The sequence below is a fragment of the Lepidochelys olivacea genome (genome assembly GCF_965140295.1).
Source record: "Lepidochelys olivacea isolate rLepOli2 genome assembly, chromosome: 14".
In the NCBI taxonomy this organism is placed as follows: Eukaryota; Metazoa; Chordata; order Testudines; family Cheloniidae; genus Lepidochelys; species Lepidochelys olivacea.
In genome coordinates, this window is record NC_140424.1 from 27,407,864 (window position 1) to 27,428,410 (window position 20,547).

General features: G+C 50.2%; 1 pseudogene across 1 annotated transcript in view; it reads right to left on the reverse strand.

Annotated features, from left to right (window-relative positions):
• LOC311531259 (C-type lectin domain family 2 member D-like) overlaps nt 1–19,742 on the reverse strand; it is a 54,109-nt pseudogene extending 34,367 nt beyond the window's left edge. The window contains exons 1-4 of the transcript XR_014714557.1: nt 19,650–19,742; nt 18,983–19,081; nt 16,473–16,660; nt 15,433–15,536 (exon numbers count right to left, since the gene is read on the reverse strand). The product of XR_014714557.1 is annotated as a C-type lectin domain family 2 member D-like (transcript). The remainder of the gene's footprint in view (nt 1–15,432; nt 15,537–16,472; nt 16,661–18,982; nt 19,082–19,649) is intronic.
• Nucleotides 19,743–20,547: the final 805 nt, after the last annotated feature.

The window sequence follows — 20,547 nt, forward strand, 5'->3', positions numbered from 1 at the left end:
GCTGCGCTGGAGCCCCAGGAGGGGTCAGGGACCGCAGGGAGAGCCAGCATCTCGCAGGGTTTCCTATTTCACACCGATCTCTGCACCATTGCTGCACCCAGGGCCCACTGCGCTGGGAGAACCATTGAGGGCCTGACTCTGGGGGGTGGCTTTGCCAGGAGCTGCGTCCTCCAAGAATCGGCCCAGAGATGTCTGGAAACTAGGCCACGGTCTGAGATTGACTTGCTTATTCTGATACCTGTTGCTCCCAGGCTTCCCCCAGCTGCTCTTGGCCAGCGGATGCAGCTCTTTGTCCCCATCTAGTGGCCACATCCCAGCTTTTCGCTCCCTCTTGCTTTTCTGTCAGTGAGCTCAGCAGTAGGCAAGGCGCTGTAGAAGACACTGTGAGGGGAGGAGAATTAAATTCATGGAGGTGTTGCCGGCACCCAGTGCCAGAGGCGAACAACAGCAGGGGGGGGTTTGTTACCCGGTGTGCGTCACTTAATAATCACAACGGGGTGGAGAAGCAGAAAAGTTTATTTGCAGCTGCAAACAAGGTACAGGGGGAATAGAATTTTAAATTTTGCACATTAGAGCAGGTCATTACACACACTTTTATATTCCTTAATGCGACTGCACTACACATTAGGTAATTAAAACTTTGCACAAATATTTTGCTTTTTTTATATGGTTTACAATAATGTTTATTTTTTGCAACTTTTAACAAGCATTTTTAGCAACTTAACCAACCAGCACATCTTGTTTGGCCTTGTAGCTGTTTTTTTTATTATTTTTAACTTGGCGTTAGCAAACTTTACACTATGAGGCATTATATGCGGCTGCAACATTGTTTTAAGAGCAAAAGAGCTTACTCAAACCAGCCAGGCCTGAATTTTATTAAGGGGGATTGAGAAGAAGCTCTTAGGGCTTTAGCAGGGAGACTTTTTTGACCTTTATGGCCTTTTATTTTTTTAATTTAACTAGTGGCCATGCCCTGGGGTTTTTAACAATTTTTTTTGAGAATATTTATTTTTATTGCTTGAGGTTTTTTATTTTTATTTACTTACTAGCGGGCTATGCATAAAATTAAAATTTTTAAAACTATGCAAAATAAGCATTTTTACCAGGACTATATATAACATAGTAAATATAACACGATTCATACAGGAAAAAAAACTTAAATAATAGGCTAAATACCTTATTTAGCTACAGGGAAAGGCTTCAACTAGAAAATTAGCTTAGCTAATTTTCTCTGGTTTGCTGATGAATGCTCTTTGCTAGCTGCTTTAGGCGTTGGAAATCAGCTTTTACGGACGGCTCTGCATCTGTTATATTAAAGCAACACATGCTTGCAAACTCCTGGCATAGGTGACCATGGCGTAGAAGTAAATAGTCTACAGCCAGCCTGTTCTGTAGCATGCCCTGACGTACTTCCCCTAACTCATGTGAGAGTTGGGCCAGGACGGCTGAGGTTAAATTAATGGCCTTTGTCACTGTGCAGGCAAGGTGCTCTACTGCGTGGTAATTATGCACCACAAGCCCAGGGATACTAACGAAAGAAAAGGCCAGAGCTGCTGCCTTAGTCTCTGAGAATAAGGTTCTCTGAGAACGACGTTGCATTCACTGCACTCTGGGCCAGTGCCAGCCAGGTATCTACGGGTACAATGCTTGAAACAGCAGTACCGGTTAGGCACATGGCTAAGAGGGGGAATAAAATATACTTTTTTATTTATTTTTTTGCTTTTTTGGTGGGCTGCTGTTTAAATAGTAATTTTAGTCTAAGATTTTCACTGGGAGGGGCTGAATGCACGGTCTACCTTTTAGCCGGGGGAGGGGGGCGGTTTGACACGTCTTTCAGCTGGGTATAATGAATCTAATTCTTATGTCCCTCGGCCTTTGTGGCCGTGTGGGAGACCAGCAGGATGGTATAGGGTCCCTTCCACTTTTTCTGGAGGGGCTCGTCTTTCCAGGTACGTACAAGCACTGAATCACCAGGCTTCAGGGAGTGGATGGGTGAGTCCAAGGGTAGAGGCTGGGAATCCTTAGTATACCTGTGAAGAGACAAAGAACAGCAGACAGGGAACACATATACTAAGAGAGAAACTTGTTTTTTTAATTTTTACTTTTTTTTTTTACATAAGCGGTGTACTATTTATAGGCCATGTTTTTTTAAACATAATTTTAAAGGGACTGAGCTTTAATTTACCCTTTGGGAGAGCACGGCTGCGGAGCAGAACTAGGGGCAGGGTATCAGGCCACCGTAGGGAGGCCTCCTGGCATACTTTCGAGAGATGTTGCTTAAGGGTCTGATTGATCCACTTCACTACCCCACTGGCTTGAGGTCTTCAGGGTGTATGGAGTTTTCAGGGAATCTGTACGGTGTCTGAGATGCTTTGGATGATTTTTGACGTGAAGTGTGTTTTATTGTCAGATTTTATTCACTGGGGAAGTCCAAAGGGAGGAATAATCTTTTTAACAAACTTGAGAGCCACTGTCCTGGCAGTGCAATTGCGACATGGAAAGGCTTCTGACCATCTGCTGAATCCATTTACTATGACAAGGAGATACTTGAACTTTTGGGTCCGGGGAACCTTAGCAAAGTCTATTTGCCACACCCGTCCGGGGCCTGGAGTGGGTTCCAGGGCCGCTGGTGGTACTGGGTGTCCTGATTGGGGGTTATTCTTTTGACAGACTAGGCATTTTGTTTGTACTTGGGCAGCTAGGGCTCTGAGTCTGGAGGTTATGAAGTACTTTTTTATTACTTGGATAAGTGCCTCCCTGCCAGCATGAGTGGTTTGATGTAATTTTTGTAATACTGGCAGAATTAGGCCCTTTGGTAAGAGGACTTTCCCTTCCGGGGAATGAAGCCATCCCTCCTTTTCCTGGAGACCAAGTTTGTCAGCTAGCTGTTTCTCCTCCCCAGAATACTGAGGGGTTGGGAGCTTCCCCACTGTTGGGATAAGGGCATGCATATAGGTGTTTTTAGTCTGAGGGAACAGCAGGGTGGCAGCATGCTTTGCCTCTTTATCTGCCCTGGCATTACCCCTGGTCACATCTTGATCCTCCCTCTGATGGGCCTTATAGTGTCCCACTGCCACTTCCAAAGGGAGTTGCACTGCCTCTAGAAGTCGGAGGATTTGGGGCCCGTACTTGACTGGGGAGCCTTGGGCTGTCAGCATTCCCCTCTGCTTCCACAGGCCAGCAGGAGCATGCAGCACCCCAAAAGCATATTTGGAATCAGTGAAAATATTGACCTGTTTTTTTTTGGACAGTTCGAGTGCACGGGTCAGGGCCACTAGCTCAGCCAACTGGGCAGAGGTCCCAGCGGGCAAACTTTCAGCTTCCACGGTGTCACTGAGGGTTACAATAGCATAACCCGCCGTTTTTTGCTCATTTATTACCATGCTGCTACTATCAGTGTACCACTCATAATCTGCATTTGGGAGGGGCACATCCTTCAAGTCCGGGCGGCTAGAATATTGGGCATCTATGATTTTTAAACAGTCATGTTTCTGTTTCTCAGTTTTTGGTAAGAGGGTGGCAGGGTTAAGGGATGGACAAGGCTGCAGCGTGACCTCAGGGTTCTCTAAGAGCTTTGCTTGGTATCTTGCCATACGCGCTTGTGTGAGCCAGAGGCCGCCCTTAACATCCAGTAAAGCGCGTACCATGTGTGGTGTAAAAACCTGTATTGTTCCCCCTAGTGTCAGTTTCTCTGCTTGTGCCAGGGTCAGGGCGGTGGCTGCCACTGCCCGCAGGCACGCTGGCCAGCCCTTGGCTACTTGGTCCAGTTATTTCGAAAAATATGCCACCGGACGTTTTCATGCTCCTTGCAGCTGTGTGAGTACTTCCAGGGCCACCTCCTTTCGTTCATGTACATACAACTGAAATGGCTTGGAGAGATCTGGCAGACCTAGAGCCGGGGCTTCCATTAGCTTGTTTTTTAGGATTTTAAATGCCCTGTCAGCCTCTGGGGTCCAATGAAAGGGGTCATGGTCTGCTCCTTTTACACAGTCATACAGGGGTCTAGCCTATAGTTCAAACTCTGGGATTTATATTCTACAGAAGCCTGTCATCCCCAGAAATGCTCTGAGCCGCTTGCGATTACTCGGGATAGGAACTTGGCATATGGCTTTTATTTTTTTATTTGAAAACTGGCGTTCCCCCTGCTGTATGTAGAACCCGAGTTACTGTACCTGCGGGAGAGCAATCTGAGCCTTACTTCGTGCTACCCGATATCCTTGGAGTCCCACAAAATTCAGGAGACTCACGGTGGCTTTAAGGCAGGGAGTTAAGCCTACAGTGGCAATTAACAGATCATCTATGTATTGCAAAAGGAGGGCTTCTTTATTATCCCACTCCTCTAGGTCCCTGGCCAGAGCCTGGCCAAAGAAGGTGGGGGAATTTTTAAACCCCTGGGCTAACACTGTCCAGCAAAGTTGCTTTTTAACTCTGTTCCGGTCCTCCCATTCGAAGGAGAAAATCTCCTGTGCTGAGGTGTCAACTGGGATGGCAAAAAAAGCATCTTTTAAATCAAGAACTGGAAAATGGGTATACTGTTCCCCTATAGAAGCCAATAGGGTATAGCGGTTAGGGACAAGAGGGTGCAGAGTCTTAACCCATTCATTAACTGCCCTTAGGTCTTGTAGCAGCCGGTACGTGCCATCAGGTTTCTGTACGGGTAAAATGGGAGTGTTCCAGGCTGACTGACATTCCCAGAGAATACTGTACGTTAGATATCGATCTATGGTTTCCTGTAACCCCTTTTTGGCTTCCTTCTTGATTGGCTATTGCTTTACCCGCACCGGGCCTTTCCCGGGTATGAGCTGGACATGAATGGGGGTTTGGTGAGTAGCTTTTCCTGGGATCCCTGATGCCCACACAAGGGGATACACTTGGACTTCCCACTGGTCCCATTTTGGGGCTTGCATAGCCGAGGATTCAACTGCAAGGGTCATTATCTATGCATTTTCAGGGCGTAAGGTAAGGGTTATTTCATCTGGAGTAAAATGCAGGGTGGCACCTAGGCGACACAGCAGGTCCCATCCCAGCAATGGTGTTGGGCATTCAGGGAGCTATACCAGCTTATGGGATATGGTTTTGTTTCCCAAAGCACGTTCTGCTGGGGCATACACTAGGCACTTGGTATCTTTGCCTGTGGCTCCTGTCACAGTGAGGGAGTTTTCTACTGGCAACTGAAGCGGTTGATTTACAGCAGTTCGCGCCACTCCAGAGTCCACTAAAAAATCTATTTCTTCATTTCCCACCCGCATTTTTATTCGGGGTTCCGGGGGTAGGATGATCTGTTTCCCCTGACACCCTTATTTTTGTTTTTTTATTGCCATCATAGAGGTACTTCCCCTTTTCTTTTTGTTTGGGCACTTATTTTTTTAGTGTCCCTCTTGCCGACACAGGGCACACTGATTGCGCCCCAGTCGTCTTTTTCGCGGGCCTGGACGTCCGTGTCCACGGCCCCCTTTTTTTTGTTTACTTTCCTTCGTGCCTGCCTGCATTGCTGCTACCATTAATTTTACTTGCTATTTTTTTTTTTACTTCTTTTAAACTATGCACTTGATTTGCTGCTTCTAAAATCTGTGCCATGGTCATACTTATCAAATCCTCCTTTTTCTGTAGCTTTCTCTTAATGTCGGGGGCTGCCCTGCTTGTAAATAGTTTTTTAATAATTGCCTCAGTTTGTGGATTATTAGGATCTGCATTGGTATACTGTTGGATCGTGTTTCGAATGTGCTGCAAAAAAGCTCCAGGGCTTTCCTTTGGATCCTGCACTACCTTCTATGGTTTAGTTTAATTATTCTGTCTGACAGCTGCATGACGAAGTCTATACAGTAGCAGCTCCTTATAGAAGGTGAGGTGGGTCATAGCCTGATTGTCATTTGGGTACCACCTAGGATTTTTTATAGGAACTTGATTATCTGGGATCGGGACATTGTTACAGTCTTGGTCATATCGTCTTTTCGCTTTTTTCCTTGCTTTAGCTATGACCTGTTCTTGTTTAACCTCAGTCAATAATGTTTGCAGAAGGACATTACAATCATCCCAGCCTGGCTTGTAGCTGCTAAGACATCCCTCAAAGACCGATACCAACTTGCTTGGGTTGATAGAAAATTCTCCATCCTGTGCTTTGAAAGCGGCCAGGTCCATAGGATTAAAAGATGCATGAGTATAGACCTGCATGGTAAGAGCTTGTCCTTTCTATTGCATTAGGGGCGATTTTAGTCTTGGTAAGTAACGGGTATAATCCAGCAGATGGAGCCTGAACCTCACTATGAGCTTCACTAGGAATCTTACTTTGAGCCTCGATCTGTGTGGGTGTAGGGGCCGAAGGAGACACCGGATCTGCCATTACATTTGGGGTGGGGATCCGGGGACTGACATTAATTGCTACAGGGCCAATCGGGGTTAAATTACAGCATTGTAAAATATCAGTACGAGACTATAAGGTTATAAACAAGTAAGCACACGAATGCTTATTCTACTTCGCCATTTGCTGACAGAACAGGAGTAACTGGAGGATTGTATTATGATTTAGTGATCCTTCGGGAGGCCACTGTTCTTGGTCCTCTAATTGGTACTGAGGCCAGTCAACCGTACAAAATCACTTCAATTTACCCTTAGTCATTGGATCTGATCCAAATATCTTCCAATTTACTAAAATACACTCTAGGGGCGTGCATCGTACCGTACCTCCCGTGCTCTGTTCCTGTCCCATACCTACAGGGTAACTGTGGGCATCCCCAAGTTCCAACAGAGCATATAATCCGGATTTCAAAAGGTTCCTACCTTATCCAAGGGACCGGTTCCCCAACATCGCCCGCAGCTGCTCCTCCCCTATATCCAAGGAACAGGTTCCTCACTGTCTCCCACAGCTGCTTCTCCACTATGTGAGTGCGTTGCACCGTCGTTCCCTCCGGGGTTCATCAAACTCCTTCTCCTCTGAGGCCCCCAATGAACTCACCGGTGTGTGCTGGGCGTCGGTTGTCGCTGCAATCCTCGACCTCCAGAAGGGATCTGGGCAAGGCTAAATTGCATCCTCGTCACCCCACGTTGGGACTCCAAAAGCTGTTGCCGGCACCCAGTGCCAGAGGCGAACAACAGCGGGGGGGGTTCGTTACCCGGTGTGCGTCACTCAATAATCACAACGGGGTGGGGAAGCAGAAAAGTTTATTTGCAGCTGCAAACAAGGTACAGGGAGAATAGAATCTCAAATCCTGCACATCAGAGCAGGTCATTACACACATTTATATTCCTTAATGCTACTGCACTACACATCAGCCAATCAAAACTTTGCACAAATACTCTGCCTTTCTTATATGGGTTAGGACAATGTTTATTTCCTGCAACCTCTAACAAGCATTCCTAGCAACTTAAAGAACCAGCACATCCTGTCTGGCCTTGTAGCTCTCTCTCCTATTATCTTTAACTTGGCGTCAGCAAACCTTACACTATGGGGCATTGTCTGCATCTGCAACATTGTTTTAAGAGCAAAAGAGCTTACTCAAACCAGCCAGGCCTGAATTCTATTAAGGGGGGTTGAGAAGAAGCCCTTAGGCCTTTAGCAGGGAGACCTCTTCGACCCTTATGGCCTTCCATCTCCTCAACTTAACTAGTGGCCATGCCCTGGGGTCTCCAACAGAGGTAAATGGAAAAGGGGATGTAACCAAAGGTAGATGGGGCCAGACTAACCTGAGCTCTTTCTCTGAGCTGAGAACTGGTTGTTTAGAGAAGGGAAATGCAGCAGATCTAATATACTTGGACTTCAGTAAAGCATTTGATACGGTATCACGTGGGAAATTCTTAGCTAAATTAGAGAAGACGGGGATCAGTACAAGAATTGTAAGGCGGATAAGGAACCAATTAAAGGGGAGAAGTCTGGAAACTCAACTGTGGGATCGGAGGGAGGTTCCTAATGGAGTTCTTCAAGGATCTGTTTTGGGATCCATCTTCATTAATCTCTTTATTAATGGTGTTAACCCAAAAAGTAGGAGAGTGATAACAAAACTTACTGATGATTAAAAAGCTGGGAAACATGGTCTGTCCAGAGGGGGTAGAATATTATACAGGAAGATCTGGATGACCTTGAAGACTGGAGTACCAGAAGAAGGATGACATTTAAAGGTACCAGGTGCAAAATCCTGCACTTAGGGTCTAATAAGAAGAATTTCTTCTTGATGCTGGGGCTCATCAGTTGGAGGCGACAGAGGAGGGGCGAGACCTTGATGTGTTGGTCGATTATACGGTGACTGAGCCACCCATGTGATGTGGCCATGAAAAAGGCAAATGTGATGCTAGGATACATCAGCTGAGGCACTTCCAGTCGAGACAGAGAAGTACGAAAGTACATGGCCCTGGAGAGCCCTCCTCTAGAATCCTGTGTATGATTCTGATCATTCGAGAAAGATGAATTCAGAGTGAAACAGGTACAGAGAAGAGTTCTCAGGATGATCAGGGAATGGAGGGCCTGTCTCACGAGAGAAGGCTGGGAGAGCTGGGCTGGTTTAGTCTAGCAAAACAAAGGCTGAGAGGGGATCTGATGGCTCTCCATAAATACATCGGGGTAAACACCAGGGAGGGTGGAGAGCTGTTCTAGCTAAAGGACAACGTAGGCCCAAGAACAAAGGCGAATCAACTGGCCAAGAACAAGTTCAGGCTGGGAGATTAGAAAGTTTCTAACCATTTGAGGAGGGAGGTTCTGGAACAGCCTCCCAATAGGGGCAAACTTTATTAGTTGTAAGAGAGCATTGGACACATTTGAGTGTGACTGTATGAGAGGGTTGCTTGTGGGATGGGGGTGGACTGGGCAACCCTGAGGGTCTTGTCTGGTATATGTCTTATGGTCCCAAGTCTCTTGCTTCAGCTGGTCACATGCAGGGGTCAGGAAGAGATTTTCCTCGCCAGTGTATTCTGGGTTGGGCGGAGTGTGTGTAAGGCGGGTAAGGAACAGAAAGGAAGCCCTGCTGGAGCTGCGAATGGGTTTGGCTGGTGTGGGGTTGCAATTGGCGTGTTACTAATGAACGGTGAAGCCTTGAGTTATGGAGCTCACTCGAAGTGAGTGCCAAGGAAACCCGCACACTGCCCCGCTGTGTATCCTGTATCTGCCACAGAAGGAGTGAAGAGAATCAAGAGAGCTGTCTGGGGTGACCTAAGGCCAGAACTGCAGGGGGCTCTGGGGTGGGACTGAGGAGTATTGACAAAACTGGGCTAGCAGGGAGCTGCTGGTCGGGATTGAGGGGCATGAGATCTTTGTCTACAGTGAAATGGTTGTCCAATTCGGTTCCTAGTTTGATGTTTTTGCCTTCATCCCTCCAGCTGCATGAGCAGCACAAACCTCTGTGCACTTGGCCTCTAACCCAGCCGCGGGGCTCTGTGCTTGTAGATTTCAACCATGCTTCGTACTTTGCTGTGAATATCACATTGCAGCTGCCAATGGGAGATGCTGCCAGGGATTTCTATGGAGCAGCAGATAGCCCAAAAGCCAGGGCTCCGACGGAGCCCCAAGACGACCCTGACAGCAGCGACATGGAGGAGATGGAGGTGGAGGAGATGGGAGAATGGGAGAGCGAGGAGATGGATGTGGATTAGAACATCTGGGATTTGAGAAGTGCTGGGTGTGCATATGGCACCATACGATGCACCCACACGAGAGGGGCTTCCTCACCTCTCACTGTTTACAGAGCTAGGCATCTCAGGGGTTCTCTTATATATATTTTATTATTCCTTTCTTCTTTGCACTTACACACTTTAAGCAGATTTAGGAATGAATGAATGTTCCGTTTCCAGTGGTGTCTTCATGCCAACAGCTCTGGGATTCGGACACGATACGGGAACAGTAGGGTAACGTGCATCAAATCTCTTCAATCCAGACAGCGTGATCAGCATGGGCAGCAGGTGTCATGGGGCTGTGGGCACTGAGGTTGCAGTGCCCCGGGGCTGGGGTCTCACCCTCCGACCTCTGCCGTCCAGTGCTGGGGCTGTGGGCTGTGGTGAGGGTGCTTTGGGCTCCTGCGGGGGAGAGGTAGGTAGAAGGGGAGGGAGGGGGGCAGAAGGGGAATGGCAGGACCTCAGGCACAAGGGGAAGGGCCAGGGGCTAGGCTTCCTAGGTGGCCAACTCACTGGCAGCCCGTGCTGATCGGAGAGTAGGCAAATGATCGTCAGGCTTTGTGCTGACCAGGTCTAAGTCAGAGCAGCCTTGGGGCTTCTCTAATGTACATTCCGCTCCACATAGGCGCGGGTAAGCTGAGAATAGCTGTACTACAATGCCTTCTGGCCATGGGAAGCAGGGCAGTTGAGGCCTTTCCACCAGCCAGGGAAGCCTCTATCTGCAGGTATCCTCTGAGGGTATTGACCCTGTGACATTGCACTTCATAAGCTTTATAAAAATGTTTAAGTGTGAATATGATATAACTGGAATATGCTTTATGCAAAAGGTCTCTATAAGTTTTGTAATGAGACCTTACAAATCTACTGAGTGTGTTCATCCTATTTGGATGAATGTGTCATTCTTGTATCTGAAATTAGGAATATGAGATATCACTCTGAGGTCCTACTGTAGTTATGCAAAGTGTGGGCCATTAATGGTGGCTTAGAATCTTGATGGCTCCCATTAGCTAGGACAACTGACTGTAGATGGCTCTGTTCACCTGCAAGCCTTCACCGCATACGTGCGGGCCAGTCCTGAAAGAATGGAGGGGGGCTCACAGACATGTGAACATGTCACATGATACTTGAATCCATCTTTAACCTGGTGCTTTTCCATTTAGAAGGAGGAGTGGAAACCCAAAAAGACCGTGAGAGGATTCCCGCCTTGTGCCAAAGGTATCAAAGGGGGTGGAACAGAACAAAGGGGGCTGCCAGTCATAAGAAATCCCCGAGTTACCACCTGAGCTGGAACAAGGCTGTACCAGGGGAAAGGATTGGGCCCAGACTGCAGGGAGTCCAGTCTGGGAAAGAAGCTTTTTGGAACATCTCTCAGGGTGAGATTTATCTGTATTCCATTTCTTAATGTATTAGGCTTAGACTTGCGTGTTTTGTTTTATTTTTCCTGGTAACTTATTTGTTCTGTCTGTTATTACTTGAAACCATTTAAATCCTACTTTTTATATTTAATGAAATCACTTTTGTTTATTAATTAACCCGGAGTAAGTGATTAATACCTGGGGGAGCAAACAGCTGGGCATCTCTCCCTATCAGTGTTATAGAGGGTGGACAATTTGAGTTTACCCTGTATAAACTTTATACAGAGTAAAACGGATTTATTTGGGGTTTGGATCCCATTGGGAGCTGGGTGCTGGAGACAGGTAACCTGCTGAGCAGTTTTGGGTTCAAGTCTGCAGCGTTGGGGGTGTGGCCCAGACCTGGGTCTAGGTTTGCAGCTGGCAAGCATGTCTGGCTCAACAAGGCAGGGTTCTGGAGTCCCAAGCTGGAAGGGAAAATGGGCTCAGAGGCAAATTCAGCACGTCAGGTGACAGGGCATTGCAGCTGTTCTCCTCACCCTGGTCGAATGCCTTGTGCGGGTTGTACCTGGGGGGTGCAGGGGTGGAATGAACCGGGGACGTCTGCCCATTTGAGCGATTCATAGCAGGCATATGAGGCACTTTTGGGGGAGCCTTGTCCAGGCCTGCCATGGGTCTGCTCTCTCAAACCACCACCCCTGGCAGCGCAAGCCTGACCTTCCAGTCCCCTGCAGGCCTCGCTCTCTGTGTACAGGTTAGCGATAGACACTCCCAAAGCCTCTGAGCGTCCCTCTGCAGTGCTCAGCCCGTTCCACGGAGCACATGCAGAACTGTGACTCTAATCCCACAGGCGTGGTCCACAGCAGCTTGTAAGATTCAATTCAGGCCAACCACTCTATTGAGAACACAGCAATTAGATATACAGAAAACAGGAATGAGTTTATTATCAAAGAACAGAGATGCAAGCGAGAGTGAATAAATACTGGTAACACCCATTGTTTCATGTTCTGTGTGTATATAAATCTCCCCATTGTATTTTCCACTGAATGCATCCGATGAAGTGAGCTGTAGCTCACGAAAGCTTATGCTCAAATAAATTGGTTAGCCTCTAAGGTGCCACAAGTCCTCCTTTTCTTTTTGCAAATACTGGAAAGTAATGGTTACATAGAAAACAAAATACTAACACTTTCTAGAGCTGGGGTTCTCACAAATTTTTGGCAGCCTCAGAATGAGGCTCTGACAATACTGAACTAACTGTAGGAAAAACAAATAAATAAATTACATGTGCATATTTACATAGGGATTTTTTGCAGACTCAATAATAAATACAAGGTACAGTTGTGTCTTATCTTTACTGGACGGGTAGTGATCAATGGCTCCATGTCTAGTTGGCAGCCGGTATCAAGTGGAGAACCCCAAGGGTCAGTCCTGGGGCCGGTTTTGTTCAATAGCTTCATAAATGATCTGGAGGATGGTGTGGATTGCACTCTCAGCAAATTTGCGGATGATACTAAACTTGGAGGAGTGGTCGATATGCTGGAGGGGAGGGATAGGATACAGAAGGACCTAGACAAATTGGAGGATTGGGCCAAAAGAAATCTGATGAGGTTCAATAAGGATAAGTGCAGGGTCCTGCACTTAGGACGGAAGAACCCAATGCACAGCTACAGACTAGGGACCGAATGGCTAGGCAGCAGTTCTGCGGAAAAGGACCTAGGGGTGACAGTGGACGAGAAGCTGGATATGAGTCAGCAGTGTGCCCTTGTTGCCAAGAAGGCCAATGGCATTTTGGGATGTATAAGTAGGGGCATAGCGAGCAGATCGAGGGATGTGATCGTTCCCCTCTATTCGACATTGGTGAGGCCTCATCTGGAGTACTGTGTCCAGTTTTGGGCCCCACACTTCAAGAAGGATGTGGATAAATTGGAGAGAGTCCAGCGAAGGGCAACAAAAATGATTAGGGGACTGGAACACATGAGTTATGAGGAGAGGCTGAGGGAGCTGGGATTGTTTAGCCTGCAGAAGAGAAAAATGAGGGGGGATTTGATAGCTGCTTTCAACTACCTGAAAGAGGGTTCCAAAGAGGATGGCTCCAGACTGTTCTCAATGGTAGCAGATGACAGAACGAGGAGTAATGGTCTCAAGTTGCAGTGGGGGAGGTTTAGATTGGATATTAGGAAAAACTTTTTCACTAAGAGGGTGGTGAAACACTGGAATGCGTTACCTAGGGAGGTGGTAGAATCTCCTTCCTTAGAGGTTTTTACCGTCAGGCTTGACAAAGCCCTGGCTGGGATGATTTAACTAGGAATTGGTCCTGCTTCGAGCAGGGGGTTGGACTAGATGACCTTCTGGGGTCCCTTCCAACCCTGATATACTATGATTCTATGACCTAAACACAGAAGAAACCAGTGCTTTGCACAGTCTTGTCTTTTTTGTTGTTCTTTTGCTTTTTTGGTCAAAGGTGGACGGCTGTACAACAATTCTGAACTAAATTTAAAAATGCTTTACATAATAGAAAGGATAATGACTAATAATGAAAGAATGTATCTGCCAATATGTCCAAAGTTTCTTTCACAGACAAAAAAACCCAATCAACGTAGCCCAGTAATAATAATGATAACAGTAACAACAAAATCTGAGCTGTTGCTGTTGTCTTTTCAGCTTGGTTTTTGCATCATTTAACAGCTTGCGCCTCTGAAGCTCACCGTAGTAATTTGGTTCAACTTCCCTTGCACAAGTGCTGTAGGGACGTTGCATGACAGACATTTCAATTTGATGAATTTCTCTCTCACACTGCAACTTGTTCAGAAATGGAATCAGATGGCTTCGGAAACACAGGAAACTGCCTTTCCCCCTGGTGCTGAAGTCTTTCTTTTTCTTTCTATGTTTTGCTTTTCTTAGCAGAAGGTCCCAGAGGAGCCACCTGCTGTCACATTCAAGGTCATTTTCTGGCACTAGATTATCTGAAATACTTTCTGATACCCAGTCACATTTTAACTTTTTCACCTCCCTCCCCACCCCCATGAACAATCGCAACCTACCCAAACACCACGCAGTGAGATGGCCCATAGCCACTTACAGAGCTACAATAACATGAGATGTAAACACAGTGGTTAGAGGTCTATAAAATCATGAGTGGTGCGGAGAAAGTGACTAAGGAAAAGCTATTTACTTGTTCCCATAACACAAGAATTAGGGGCCACCAAATGAAATTAATGGGCACCAGGTTTAAAACAAATAAAAGGAAGTTCTTCCTCACACAGCGCACAGTCAACCTGTGGAACTCCTTGCCTGATGAGGTTGTGAAGGCTACGACTATAACAGGGTTTAAAAGAGAACTGGATAAATTCATGGAAGTTAAGTCCATGAATGGCTATTAGCTAGGATGGGTAAGGAATGGTGTCCCTAGCCTCTGTTTGAGATTTGAGACCTCTCGGGAGATTTGGGAGGGTTCAGCACTGGTTTTTGGTCCAACAGCAGCTGATCTGCAGGGTCCCACATCCTAAGGAGCATACCAGACAGGGAGTCTGTACCCCAGGAGAGTGCCACAGAAGCCCGAACTCAGGACAGTGTCTGGTAGCTCTTCAGACCCAGTGAGGCTGGAAGCAGGTGGGATCCAAAGGTTGGGTCCAATACAGCAGAATGGGAACTGTCCATTGGGGAGCCCTGACCCAGAGCCAAAAGAGCCTGATTTTTCAAAGTACTGAAGTAACCCAGACCAGAGAAGTGGGGGGGTCTCCATCCCCCTCTAATGGCTGGCCTGCAAAAGAGCTTTATCAATGGCGGGGGGTTTCAGTTAAAGAAGTGGATTCTTTCGCTCCTATGGCAGAGGCTCATGCTTCTACTGCTGAAGTCCCAGGGTTCAAGCAGCGCTGGTTTTGTGATCACACTTGGAGCCCACTGAAACCCATCGCAGGGTGTTGGGCAGCCATCACTACTGTACCCCGTTCCCGTGGGAGCCCCAGGCGTCCAGCACCTGTGAACCGCAGGCTCCTTTAACATCGGTGCCTTGTTGCGGATTCAGAGGCCTCACCAGCCAAGTCACTCAAACCTGCCGGCTGCAATCCCCAGCGGGACCTGCACCTGCCATGCAGTGCTCGGCATGCTGCCCTCTCTAGCGGCCACTGTTAACCTGAGCTCCCTGCTGCCTCCTTTCCCCAGGGGGGGTCAGACACCCCAGGGACCTTGCTGAAGAGGGCTGGGGGAGAACAGCGAGTGTCCCAGCTGAAATCCCAGCGCGCTGCGAGGGCATCTCTGGCTATGGCGGGCTCTGTCTCCGGCCCAGCACCGTGCTGCGGGGAGGAGCCGAGAGTTCAGGGACACGCCGGCTCCCATCGGTCTTCGATACACGCAGGACGCGAACGGACCAGGGTCGTGTCTGGTGGTTTCACTAGCACTGAATGGTGGATCTACCTGAGCTCAAACAGCTCAGACACCAGAATCCCCAAGCCCAGGGAATTAGTCCAGAGGGGCGAGAGAGACTCACAGGTGGTTGAATTTGGTGCCGTTGGTCCATTTCCAGGGCTGACCCTGTTCCCTCCGGAGGCCGATCCAGTGGTCCTGGACACCCTTATGGCACAGCAGGAACGCCTTCAAGAAAGCCGAGGGACAGCAGGTATCAGCCCCAGCTCCGGTGCTTCCCCAGCCCCCATCCAGGGCTCTGTGCCGCAGAGAATCCCAGTCTCATATTCATAGAGTATCAGGGTTGGAAGGGACCTCAGGAGATCTTCTAGTCCCACCCCCATCCCCAATTAAATCATCCAACAGATTTTTTGCCCCATATCCCTAAATGGCCCCCTCAAGAATTGAACTCACAACCCTGGGTTTAGCAGGCCATTGCTCAAACCACTGAGCTATCCCTCCCCCCATATTGAAGAGTGCTCAGTTTATTTTTTGCGGGGGGAGGCGGTGTTCCCCTGCCTTTTGCAAAGTACAAGATCACCCAGGCAGTATTAACCCTCCCCCTGCACAGAGCAGCCCCACCCCTGTGCTCCCAGTCACCCGCACCCCAAGTCCCCCTGGGCTGGGGGCAGGTGCTGGGTCTGAGCTCTCTGCAGAGACCTCTCTTCTCACAGATCAGCCCCCGCTCACCACAGCAAGGCAGGAGGAGGGAGCGAGTCAAGCTGAAGTGGGAGCGGTCAATGTGAGAGGATCCCCTCTTCCCCTCCTCCTCAGCTGGCTGCTCCTTTCCCATCCCCACAACAGGAGCACTGGCTGGGTTCTCAGTCCCACTCCAGCAGCCAGCAGGCCAGGAGATGCCTGAGCCAGCCCTGCCCTAGACAGAAGCTGTCTCCCTATTTGGGGAGGGGGGCAGCTGAGAATGGGCAATCCCTGTGATCACAAACAGACAGTAGGGCCCTGGGCCCAGCCAGGGCTGGCGTTCAGCAGCTGGAAGTTCATTCACTCTGGCCTCCCAGCACGGGAGGGCTCACAGCTGCTCCTCACCCCACGGGGCAGAGCCCAAGTCCGACTGCAGCAGCCACCACTGTGCCAAGATCAGTGTATGGCAATTCGAGAGTCTCTCACCATTTCCTGCTCACTGTCGATCCCAGCCAGGGAGGCACCCGGTGCACAGCAGCGGCTCCGGCTGTCGGTCCAGCTCCCTTCCGTTTCTGAGAAATAGTAGCATTTCCCTCGGTATCCCATCCAGCCATCTGGGCACGAGGGGCCAGCAGGGGGGCACAGATCAGCTGATGAAAGCTGAGATGTCAGCACTGAGAATGAGACAGTCACATGGAGAGTAAGAGTTACACCTAGAATTGGGCATTTGACTGGTACAAAAATTGGTCAACTGATCAGTGAAAACTGTCAAAGAGTGGTCAGATATTTTAAAATACCAATTTATCAGAATTGGTTACCTCCCGCCAGGAAGAAAAAAGAGCAAGATGTCATTCTCTCCAGTAGGTTTAGCTTTCGATAGATACGGATCTACCTAATTTTTTTAAAAAAATGTACTTCACTGAGTTATTTTAGCTCAGAAAAAAAAGGCAAAACAATGAAACCAGGTTCCGGAAAACACAAGTGAGTCTCCAAGATGCAATCCGAAAGGCAGGCTGCCTCCTACCCCCAGGGCTCTTGCTGGAGTATTTGACTTTGGCCAAACAGGCAGTCAGTTGAGCGGCTTGCCAAGCCCATTGGGACCCCCAGCTGGGGCTGGACCAAGGCAATCAGACGCAGGGGGACGGAGACGTTTGTCACTGTAAGTTTGCCTGGCAAGAAGGATTCCAGGGACACTCCCAGCCTGCGAGGGACTGACACAGCTCAGAGCATTTCACCCCAGGCACAAGATCAACAGCTGGACGTTCAACCTCGCAACAAACAGCAGGTGAACAACTGAGAAGAACTTGGGAACTTTCACGCAGGGACATGAAAGCCACAAGGGGGCGCCAAAAACCACAGCAACCGGAAGTGACCTGTTGCACTGTGGGCCAGAAATGATGGAACTTAATTCGCCTCCTACCTGCAGACTTTTCTCTCCCCAAACACAGCAGCAAGAAAGGCACTTTCTGGAAGGCCTCACGGCAGTGTATCCCTTTCAGAGCCATGAAAGAGCAACAGTGGGGTCACCCATAATTGACACCAAAGAGGATTTGAAAGACCTGTCTAGTTGAGAGGAGTCGGACTCAAACCCCTCCAGATGTTTTCGAGCACGTCACTTTTGTTTGCACCACAGTAACTCGGTAGCTGGTTTTCAAGCCTTCTCATGTGGCTGGCGCTCAGCGAGCAACAGACACTCTAAGTCTGGAAGAGTTAGGAAACGTGGCAGCGGTGATCAGAAAACGAGCATGTGTTCACCTCACGCACAAGGCATGTCTGACCCTGTAGATTTAACTGTCCAGTGCACGGTAGCCCACACCCCTGCCCTACTGAACTGAGCAGAGAAGTCAGTGACTAATAGTTGATGGCACAGGCTGTCTCCACCATCCATCTCCAGGTCAGATGCCACATGTTCTACACCTGCAGGTGTGTAACCAACCCTAAGCTCACAGATTCCCACCTTACACAGTGACAGCCAATGCTGCCCATTGCAATAGCCTGCCATTACAGCAGGGAGCTGGGATTCAGGGCCCATCTGTATCCGAGCAATCTGCACCAGTATAATCACAGTGACACAGTGACATCAGGGCAAACACCTCCTGGAGATGCGCTGGAGCAGTGCGGCTCGCTCTGGTAACTTCCTGCAGTGAACTGCACCAAGGCAAGCTCCTTTGTGCACCAGTGCAGTGCGTCTGCTTTAGCGGTTTGCACCAATTCAACTGCACGGATGTCATGACATCGGCACAGAGGATTCCTAATGCAGACAGACCTGGATTCAATCCCCTTTGCCAGCTGCTAAACCCTCCTGGGGCCCAGTGATCAGATCCCAGGGCAGTAGAGAAATCCCATCCCCGGCAGCCTCCAGCATGCCCTGCCCCAGATGACGGGGGGATACAGCAGGGTTCATGTTCATCGCAAACAGACGCCCTCTGCACGAGCACACGCTGTCTGGGCAGCCCGGGGGTGTGAATGATGCTAAGGGACCCTTCATGGCCAAGCTCAGCGATTGGGGGGTTTCCACACTGCGCTGGTGGAGGGGTCTCGACTGACTTCTACGGCTCATTTCAATAACACGGCAGCACCTGCCGCCCGGCCACAGGCGTGACCTGAAGATCCAGGAAGGCCAAGCTGGTAACCTCAGAGCAACACAGGGAAGGCAAAGGGCTCAGGGATGCGCTGCACCCTGTCCCATTGGACACCCTGGACAGGGACTGTTTCATGGCGCATGGCAAAGGCGACTTGGGTCCAAAGTGCTCAGAGATGGGCTGGGGGGGGCTAATATCAGTCAGATCGTCCCGACACAGAGAGTGCCCAGGTGCAGGGGTCTGGGAGGGAGCAGGAGGAGGGTCGGTGAGGAAGATCCCCCAGGAATCCTCTGTCCCAGGGGCAGAAGCCAGACAGGCCGGGAGGAGAGAGGGACCATGGTAGGTCACGGGGAATGGGATGCACGGAGATCGTAGATGGAGGGGAAGGGAGCGGGGCGGAAGCCGGGAACTCACCTGCCAGAGCAATGATGGCAGCGATCAAAGCAGACGATACAACTATCAGTGCAACCACAACTCTACGGGTTGGACTTTTCTGGCAGTTACAAGGAGGGTCTAAAACAGACAGACCCGTCAAGCAGGGCTGGGAGGACACGTCTCACTGACAGCACCGGGGCTGGAGCTGCCCTGGAACATGCACCGTTCTGTCGATTTCTCCTTCCGTCAGACACTCTGGGAGGGGAGCCAAGAGGGTCAGGCAGACCCCCCCACCAAGGGCAGATGGAGGGTCCATGGATCCCTAGAGCTACCCTCGGGCTGTTACCAAGATCTGGCTCTGGCTGGGTAGCAGGGCCTCAGAGCAGCAGCCGGGCCATGGTAAGACACAGCTGTGGGGAACTACAGACCCTCCCCCTGCTCTGGGCAGGGAGCCTGGGGGGAGGGATACGGACCTGGGGCTGCTCTCAGCCCCCCACCCCTGGCAAGTGGAGGGTCATCCACGGCTCCCTGCAACTGTCTGCACTGCAGCTGCCAGCCAGAGGTGGGGTGTGGGGACCTCAGGGGGAAGAGGAGGAGGAGGGGAGGGGCCAGTGACAAAAAGTGGGAGGGCCACGCCCCCTTCCAGCACCCCAGGCAGTCTCAGTGTCTCTCTCCAGCCTGCCCCCAGGCAGAGATGCCCCATTACCTGGGTTCCCTCCAGGCTCCAGGTGTCCATTGCCATTAACACACAACTCCTACAGCGGCTCTTCGCTCTCAGCAACCCAGCTGCTGGCCCCATTGTCCCTCTCAGCGACACTCAGGCCACAGACGCTGCTGCAGGTGCTGGGCTGGGGTCAGCTCCTCTCGGTCTGAGTGGGTCCGATTTGGCAGCAGCAAAGCCGAGGCAGAGGTCCTGGCCCTGGCTCCCTGTCCCTGCTCCAGACTCTCCAGCTGATCTGAACCCGAGACAGACCAAGCAGGACAGGTCAGGGGTGGGGGAGGCCATTTGTGGTTTCTTGTTCCCTGCCCAGCAGCCCAACCCCCTCCCAGAGGTGGTGCCATGATGATTAAAACCCCTTAACTCCTATCGGCCCCTCCGCCCCCAGGGCCTCAGAGACCTGATGTCCTATGGGCCCTCCCACCCGTGACAGGCACCCAGCTGGGGGGTGGGGGAGAAGACCCTCCTCTTGTGGAGGAGGACAATCCTCCTAGAAGTAAGTGTGAGTCGGATATCAGAAGGGGAGGGGCTGGGGCTCGAAACAGCCTTGTCCCTGGCCCAGCTCCCTCCTTGAAGGGCGGGACTTGAACCAGTGTCCAGCGCTCCTCTGCCCAGCCCCTCCTTTCTCTTCCGGGGCGGGGCTCTTCCGAACCCCCCCCCGCTCTTCGGCTCGGGGCCTGCCCCCCGAATCACCCCCCTTTAGCCCAGAGTCCCAGCCCTTCGGCCAAGGACCGGCCCCTGCCACTGCGCTGCCCTCCCCACACGGTCCCCAGGCACCGCCCAAGCCCCACCCCCCCTTCGGAGCCCTGCCCCCGATGCGGTCCCCAGCCCCGAGCCCGAGCCCCGCCACCCATTCGGGCTCCGGTCCCTCCCCCTCCCCATTTGG